Below are 8,478 nucleotides of genomic sequence, written 5' to 3'. Positions count from 1 at the left end.
TGGATCCCCATGAATCTCCATGCCCAGTTTCAGCAAAGAAGCTAGATGTGAAATATAGAGATTTCCTGGACTGAGAGGGCTTTTCTTTCTCCTCCTCTTCTTCTTTCGACTTCATCCTCCTCCCTCCACTTTTCTATTTTTATCTTCTAGCCCTTCCTCTTTGCTTCCTTCCACCATTTCCATGTTTTCTCTACCCTCTTTACATATTCCTCCCTATAACCCAGAAATGATAACTAAGTGTAGATGCATCTGATATGAGGCTTTAGTATATTCAGTAGACTAGATGTACTCCAGAAGCACAGGGAGCTGAATGGCCTACATGAAATGAGGTTATAAACAAATGAATAAAAAGTAATTTTATATTTAACATTTGTGAAGGGATTCCTTTTTTTAAAAAATCTCAAAGTGTGCATTGATTCTTTGTACAGAACCAAGTAACTCTTCACCCACTTATACAACAGCAGGTGTTTTGAAAAACAGCCACACAAGCCCTTCACCCATCTGGAAAACTCCTCCTTCTTCAAATTTCAGTTCAAGAACTGCCTTTCCTGAGAAGTCTTTCCTAATTTCTCCAGGAAAGCCAAGGATCCTATCTTCATATATCTAGTGGATCTTGTACAAATCTCCAAATGTGTACAATGAATTATAATGTAATGAGTTGTTCATTTATTTATACCCACAATTGATTGTAAACACCTTGAAATCAGAAGAATATCATTAATATTTATACCCTCCATGCATTACAAAATGCCTGGCACATAATAAATGTTTGAAAAATGAGCACGATTACCTCCCTGAAGTCAGAACATGCATCTCTATGATACACTGAAATGACCAGCTAAATTTGTCCACAAAACCAATGATTAGTAAACCAGCTTCCCATAAAGGCAGTTTGGCATCATGGAGACAGATCAGCTGCTGATCTTCAGTACTTACCTATCACATCTTTGCTGTAACTCAGAGACCAGGGAATAGACAAAGTAGAAGAAAGCAGGGTACTCTTGATTCTCTCTTCTACCTGGCTTTGAACAGCCCCAGTATTAGGAATTATAGCACGTTACTCATGGCCAATTTATCAGAATTCGAGTACTCTCTTGGGGTTCACAGTCTTAACACTCATTATTTTATGCTTTTCTAAAAAAGATCATATGAGGAAGGAAATAGCAGAGGATGTAAACAGGTGGAAAACCATACCATGCTCATGGTTGGCAGAATCAACATTGTTAAAATGTCTATACTACCCAAAGTGATCTACAGATTCAATGCAATCCCTATTAAAATACCAACATCATTTTTCATAGATACAGACAAAATAATTTTATGCTTCGTATGGAACCAGAGAAGACCGTGTATAGAAAAAGCAATCCTAGGTAATAAGAACAAAATGGGAGGCATCAATTTACCAGACTTCAAACTATACTACAAGGCTATAGTAATTGAAACTGCTTGGTGCTGGCACAAGAACAGAGACATAGACCAGTGGAACAGAACTGAGAACCCAGATATAAAACCATCCTCATATAGCCATCTAATCTTTGACAAAGCAGACAAAAACATACACTGGGGAGAAGAATCCTTATTCAATAAATGGCTCTGGGAAAACTGGATAGCCACATATAGAAGACTGAATCAGGACCCATACCTTTCACCTCTCACAAAAATCAACTCACGGTGGATAAAAGACTTAAACCTAAGGTGTGAAACTATTAGAATTCAAGAAGAAAATGTTGGAAAAACTCTTATAGACATTGGCCTAGGCAAAGAATTTATGAAGAAGACCCCAAAGGCAATCACAGCAACAACAAAAATAAATAAATGGGAGCTGATTAAATTATAAAGCTTCTGCACAGCCAAAGAAACTGTCATGAGAGCAAACAGACAACCTACAGAATGGGAGAAAATTTTCGCATGCTACACATTCGATAAAGGGCTGATAACTAGAATCTATTTAGAAATCAGGAAAATCAGCAATAAAAAAATTAGACAAGTCCATTAAAAAGAGGGCAAAGAACAAGAACAGGGACTTTTCAAAAGAAGATAAAATAATGGCCAAAAAAAATATGAAAAAATGTTCAACATCTCCAATCATCAGGGAAATGCAAATCAAACCCACAACGAGATATCATTTAACTCCAGTAAGAATGGGTTTTGTCAAAAAGTCCCAAAACAACAAATGTTGGCGTGGATGTGGAGAGATAGGAACACTCATACACTGCTGGTGGGACTGCAAACTAGTGCAACCTCTGTGGAAAGCAATATGGAGATACCTTAATGAGATACAAGTAGATCTACCATTTGATCCAGCAATCCCATTACTGGGCATCTACCGTAAAGAACAAAAGACATTCTATATAAAAGACATCTGGACTTGAATGTTTGAATGTTTATAGCAGCACAATTCACAATTGCAAAGATGTGGAAACAGCCCAAGTGCCCATGAATACATGAGTGGATTAATAAAATGTGTTATGTATACACCACGGACTACTATTCAGCTATAAGAAACAATGGTGATATAGCACCTCTTTTTTTTATTTCAGCATATTATGGGGGTACAAAAGTTTAGGTTATGTATATTGCCCATGCCCCCTCACCCCCCCCGAGGATATAGCACCTCTTGTATTTTCCTGGATAGAGCTGGAACCCATTCTACTAAGTGAAGTATCCCAAGAATGGAAAAATAAGCACCACCTGTACTCACCATCAAATTGGTTTTAACTGATCAACACCTAAGTGTACACATAGGAACAACATTCATTGGGCGTCAGGCAGATGGGGGGGGGAGGAGGGGATGGGTATATACATACATAATGAGTGCGATGAGCACCGTCTGGGGGATCTAGGGGATGGACACACTTGAAGCTCTGACTCGGGGGTCGGGGGGCAGGCAAGGGCAATATATGTAACCTAAACATTCATACTCCCATAATATGCTGAAATACAATAAACACACACACACAAAAATAAAAAAATAAAAAAGGTCATATATGCTCATTTCCTCAACCACCACCTACACTAATGAGTTCCACATCTGTCTCTCTAACCTAGAACTCTTTTGAGTTTTAGACACATAAATCTACCTTTTTTTTTTTTTTTTAAGTGGAATCATAAAGAACTGAAGATTTATTGCTGTGAAAACAAATCTGTAGTACAGTAGTATGAATCTTGGGTATTAAGCATAATCAGTTGAATCAAGTTCAGAAGTTGGAAATCTGGTAAGAAATTTGTGTGTGTGCATGTGTTTGAGAAAGTCTATAAGCCAGTTGACCCAAGAGCAACTAAGATATCTAACTCGTTCAGTTGAGCCCAGACATTATGTTAAATCTCCATTCTTTTGGAAGGCAATTAAAAATTACAATTCCAACAGCCCACAAACCAAATAACCAAATAAAAAAATTGTAGAAAGAAATTAAAACTATGTTCAAAGCGCCTTTTTTCCCAGCTCAATTTCAGCACCCCAAGGAAAATAAAAGCATCCATGACTATCACAGATGAAAATAAAATGAATGTCATTGGAATCAGTTATTTTTCCCCACTGAGGTATAAAATCTATATAGAAATTTGATACTATACTATAACAAATTGTACTTCTCATAGTTCTGTTTTAATTTTCTTTAAACCCTGTTTAATATAGTTTTTTTATTGTTGTAAAAATATTTTCATGATTCTGAATCTGGTTCCAGTTTTTTTCATTTATTTTTAAATCAATATTTAATATACTGGCTACCAGTTCTAATCAGGAAAAAAAATCTTGGAAATCTCTTCATTATGGCAGCACATTCAGTAGAAATTACTGATGTGTAAACAAACCATAAAAGATGCAGCTCTCCGGAAAGCACATCTTGTTGATTGTTTCATTGTCTAAATATTCTTTACCAGGATTCTTGAAGAAAGACTCTTTCAATCTTGTAAACGTCAGTGTGCACAGTCTCACTACTATGCAGTTTCACGTCCGTGGACAGGAAGGCTGGTTCACAGCTAGTGAAAAGCTAGAGGAGTCTAAGTTTTAATGGCTGATAAACCTTACATCCTGCAGAGGAGGAAAGCACTTTTCCTTTTTTGCTACTTAAGAATGTGACAGAAATGTATGCTGAGGTAGCCCAGTGAATCCTTATTTTTTCTTTCTTTGTAAATTTGGTCTTAGAATATTTCTGGAAGGGTGACATTTCGAAGAAGCCACTGCTGGGACCAGCTTCCATTGCAATCTCTAATGCTGGGCACCTGGCTATCCTCTTCTGTGGCTTTATCCAGGCACTGATTACTGTTCACATGCTGCAGGGTTAATTTCACGGGGTCATACTCCCAAAGCTGGTTGCCTTTTAGATGGTGGCACTTGATCATTGTGACTGGGCCATTAAGTTTGGAAACATCCAAGCAAAGGTCATCTGTTCTGATTTCTTTGTTGGCAGTATAAGAGAAAACCTGATTTCCTCCCATGCCGTGACAATTAAAAATTCCAACTTTTTCATTCTCTTTTCTAGCCATGTTATCTAGACATTGATTTGTTTCCACATTTCGTATCTCTTCCAATGAGAAATAGTGACGTGGAATTTGAGAATACGATAAATATTCTCTAGGTACCAAGACAAAGGTTTGCATTGTAGTTTCTGTCTTAGACCAAGTCTCGATGATGTATCTGCATAATCTACCTTTATAACACCTGGAGAAATTATATAGAAGAAATTCTTGAATTCATCCATCTGCACTTCTGCAAGTCATCTGTTATTTTTGTTGATAATCTGCCCTGTGCCTCCTGGAAACGTGTAAGGTGTAGCTTTCTGAAACACATGTCCGACGTGTAAGCATGTTACAATTTCCAAAGTTCCTCCACACTGCCAAATCCTAAAAGAAATTTCTAAGTTTTCTCCTCCCCAAATATCCATTCCAGCATCATATGTTCCAATTGCCTGAAAGTAATCTCTGTCTATAGAAAAAAGTCCTCCTGCCATTGTAGGTGTTCTGACAGGAAGAGTTTGATCACCTTCCCTTCTGTCCATTTCCCTTTGGGGAACAGGATACCAGTGAAAATTGAGCTTCCAGTTGAATCCACCATAGGTCCTATCAGAGCCTGCCATGTACTCAAAAGTATCATCACTGATCACATCAATGATAGGACATACCACTGTTCTCCTGTCATGTTTGATCCTGGCCAAGAGAGGCTCCTGCTGTGCACTCCCAATGAGCGTCCAGGAAGGTGATCACTTGGCCTTTAGACACAGCAGCTCCTTTTAGTCTAGCTCTGATCAACCCAGAACGTCGTTCCATTCGAATTACAGTAACTGGTACTTTCAGTTTTTTCACATAACTCTCTGGAGGTCTTTTCAAAAAGTCTCTTTCACTGGCATCATCTACTAAACGAATTTCTTCTATCATGTGTCTTGGAGAGCGATTAATGACACTATGGACAGTTCGCAGAACTGTGCTCCAAGCCTCGTTGTGAAAGCAATCACCACACTTGTTGGTAGATCATCTGGATACACTTTGTTTTACACCCTTCTAACCTAACATCTGGCAAAGATCTGTTGAGGGCAATCATCTCACTCGCCATTAAATTGAACTGATTGATTTTAAACATCTCTTTCATCTTTTCTTGATCCTCTTTAGGAATGACGACTGGTTTCCCCATTTCTCCAGGACCTTCGTGAGGCTTTTGTACTGGCTCTAGAACATCCCCAGCAGGAAGTCCTCTCTCCTTTTTTTCATCACATTGCATTCACTGAAGTAAAGCAGCAGGAACATATCCAGGAATACCCAAATCAAGGAGGTGGCTAGGACCACCTTGCAATATGCAAATTTTCTCATGGCACTGTAAGTCAAATGCAAAATTTTTAAAATATATACATATAAATATACAAAGATCATGAAAATTATTCCAATCTAGTTTCATCAGAAATCACGTTCATACCCCTAAAGTGGTTTTTCAAATGAATTCATATCCCAAATCCACATGTCCCACATCTCGCTCCGCGAGTGCGGCGGCGGCGGCAGGCACTCCTAGGGGTCGGCCCAGGCGGTCGCGGCGCGGTCCCACGGGGCGCGGCGCGGGCGCTACTCTCCGCCCGCCGGCCGCCGCGCCGCCTCCTCGGCCACTGCCCGCGGCTCCCCCGGCGGGCGGGCGGGCCCGGCGCGCTATTGGGGCGGTCCCGCATGCTGCCGCCGCGGCCAGTCGCTCGGGGCTGCCTCGGCGCCGCGGGGCCGCCCGCAGGCCGCTCGGGCGCGGTCCTGGCTGCCTAAATCTACCTATTGACTGGTTATCTCCTCTAGGATATAGAACTCCCACTGAAGCCAACTTTTCCTCCTGTGTTCCTCTTCTCGGTAACGAGATTATGATGATCCTATCAACTTCACTGAGCTGGAAACCCTCTTAGTATCTTCCTCTTAGACCTCCTCAATAAGTTATTGGTTGGTACGCATAGTGATTGTATCACTAAATAGGCATGTGGATGATATTTGGAGTCATATCAGGATACAAGTCCTGTTCTCACTGTTTTCTAGCTATGTGTACTTGTGAAATTCATTTAACATTTTTAAACCTCAATTTTTCCATCTCTAAAATGGATACTTTATAGGGTACCTTCATAGAGTTGTGGAGAAGATTTAACGAAATAAACTGTGTATGTAGCATTTAACATAATCCTTATCACAGTATCTGAGAAATATTTTATTAATACCAAGTTATTAATATTGCTAGTCTTCATCTTAACACTGCCTTTACCAATTACTTATGACCTTTCCATCTTTCACCTCAGATATTGTGTTAATTTTCTAACTGATTTCAATGTTTGCAATCTTTTCCACTTTAACCTAAACTATAAAGTGACTCTAAGTATTCAAAAGACAGAGCTGATCAAGCAACTTTCTGTCAAACACTTGGGAGGATTTTTTCATTACTTATAGAGTGTTTTTTTCCTCACATTTCTGTGACCATAGATATCTGTATTCATGTTCATATAATTTTTTTTGATGGCATATCAGTCTACACCTCTAAAATAACCTAGTGTTCTGTTAGCTGCAGTTGGAAACCACAGGACTGCAGAGTAAATTCTAAGCTAAACATTAATTTAATAATCTAGTCCTCACTTACTTTTCCATCACTATCTCAAAACGCAGCACTATATAATAGTACAGTAATATATAAGATAGTACTATTAGTGATAATAATAGTTACAATAACAGCTAATGTTTATTAAGAGATTCCTCTAAGCCAGAAACCATATTAAGTGCTCTGCTGCATTATCTCACTTAATCCTCATACAAGCTCACGAGAAAGTGCTGTTATTACCTCTGTTTAGTACACAGGGCTACCCAAGGCTCAGAGAAGATAAACGATTAAGGTCATAGATCTGGCAAATGGTAGAGAACTTATGTCAATTCCTCTTTGAAGTCTTCAATCCCCTCAAGTAAGAGGTAATCACCATATTCTCTGGGTCTCTACAGCAGTGACAATTATTGTCTCAACTGAATATTAATTACTTTATTTATGAAACCACCAGAACTTGAGTTCTGTGAGGGCAGAGACTATATTTTACTTATAATTATAGTTCTAATATCTAGCATATGCATAGGGTAACCACATTCATATTTATGGATTGAAATGGCGATGTGGTTGACCTCTGGACCCTTCATTGTTAAATATTACCTAATTTTATGATTGAAAATCACTTAAGCACACACACACACACACACACGCATACAGAAACACCACACTTCACTCCTTCTGATCTATTTCTTTTCTCTCTCCACATGTTTCTATAATATATATATTGAGGTCTAGTGTGGCTATATAGGCTGTATTTTAATATTCTTCATATTAACTGCCATCAACTCTACTCCATTCTGTGTTCATATGTTAGTCAGAGACATGGAGTCATTAGCAGATGCAGTTTGTACAGAGTGCTGTAGGGAGGACAATTAGATTACCTACCCTCTCTGGTTCCTGACCTCTGGAGACTGGTTCTGCTTGGGTCTGCTTCTGTCTAATTAAACCAGACACTACTTAAAGATCTAGTGGGGTAGAAGTTGTCTCCTTACCCAAGGGATTCCTGAGGATGAGGTACAAATACTGTCCCATTTCACTCTAGAGTCTGTATCTGGCAGCTTCTTTCCCATGTTGGGGAAGAACTTTCTCTTCAATGGCGTAAGTTTCTTGGCAGGGAATAGATGTTTGGTTCTTGAGATTTTTATGTTTTCCTGGCATAAACCCAATAAACTGTTGATTCAGACAAGATCTTCTCAAGTCCTCTGGATAGTGTAGCATAAATACACGCAATCTAATGTGTACATCTTGACATTTTGAACTGCTGCAGACATTTCTGCTATGTAGGGCTGGGACAAGGGTTAGATTTTTTTGGAATATTAAAGTAATTTACAAATATTGAAATATTAGAAAGTAGGTGTATTAAAACTCACAGCACTGGAGTAAGTTTAAATATTTAATTTATATGAAATTAGAATTATTTTAATTTTACTAGCTTTAAT

At 38.7% G+C, this 8,478-nt stretch overlaps 1 pseudogene; it reads right to left on the bottom strand.

Annotated features, from left to right (window-relative positions):
- Positions 1–3,929: 3,929 nt before the first annotated feature.
- Positions 3,930–5,802, bottom strand: LOC138384165 (polypeptide N-acetylgalactosaminyltransferase 1 pseudogene; annotated as a pseudogene).
- Between the last annotated feature and the right edge of the window lie 2,676 nt (positions 5,803–8,478).

This window comes from Eulemur rufifrons, chromosome 6 (genome assembly GCF_041146395.1).
Source record: "Eulemur rufifrons isolate Redbay chromosome 6, OSU_ERuf_1, whole genome shotgun sequence".
NCBI classification, from domain to species: domain Eukaryota; kingdom Metazoa; phylum Chordata; class Mammalia; order Primates; family Lemuridae; genus Eulemur; species Eulemur rufifrons.
The sequence above is the reverse complement of the archived record's forward strand: the minus strand, read 5'-3'. Positions and strand labels throughout refer to the sequence as shown.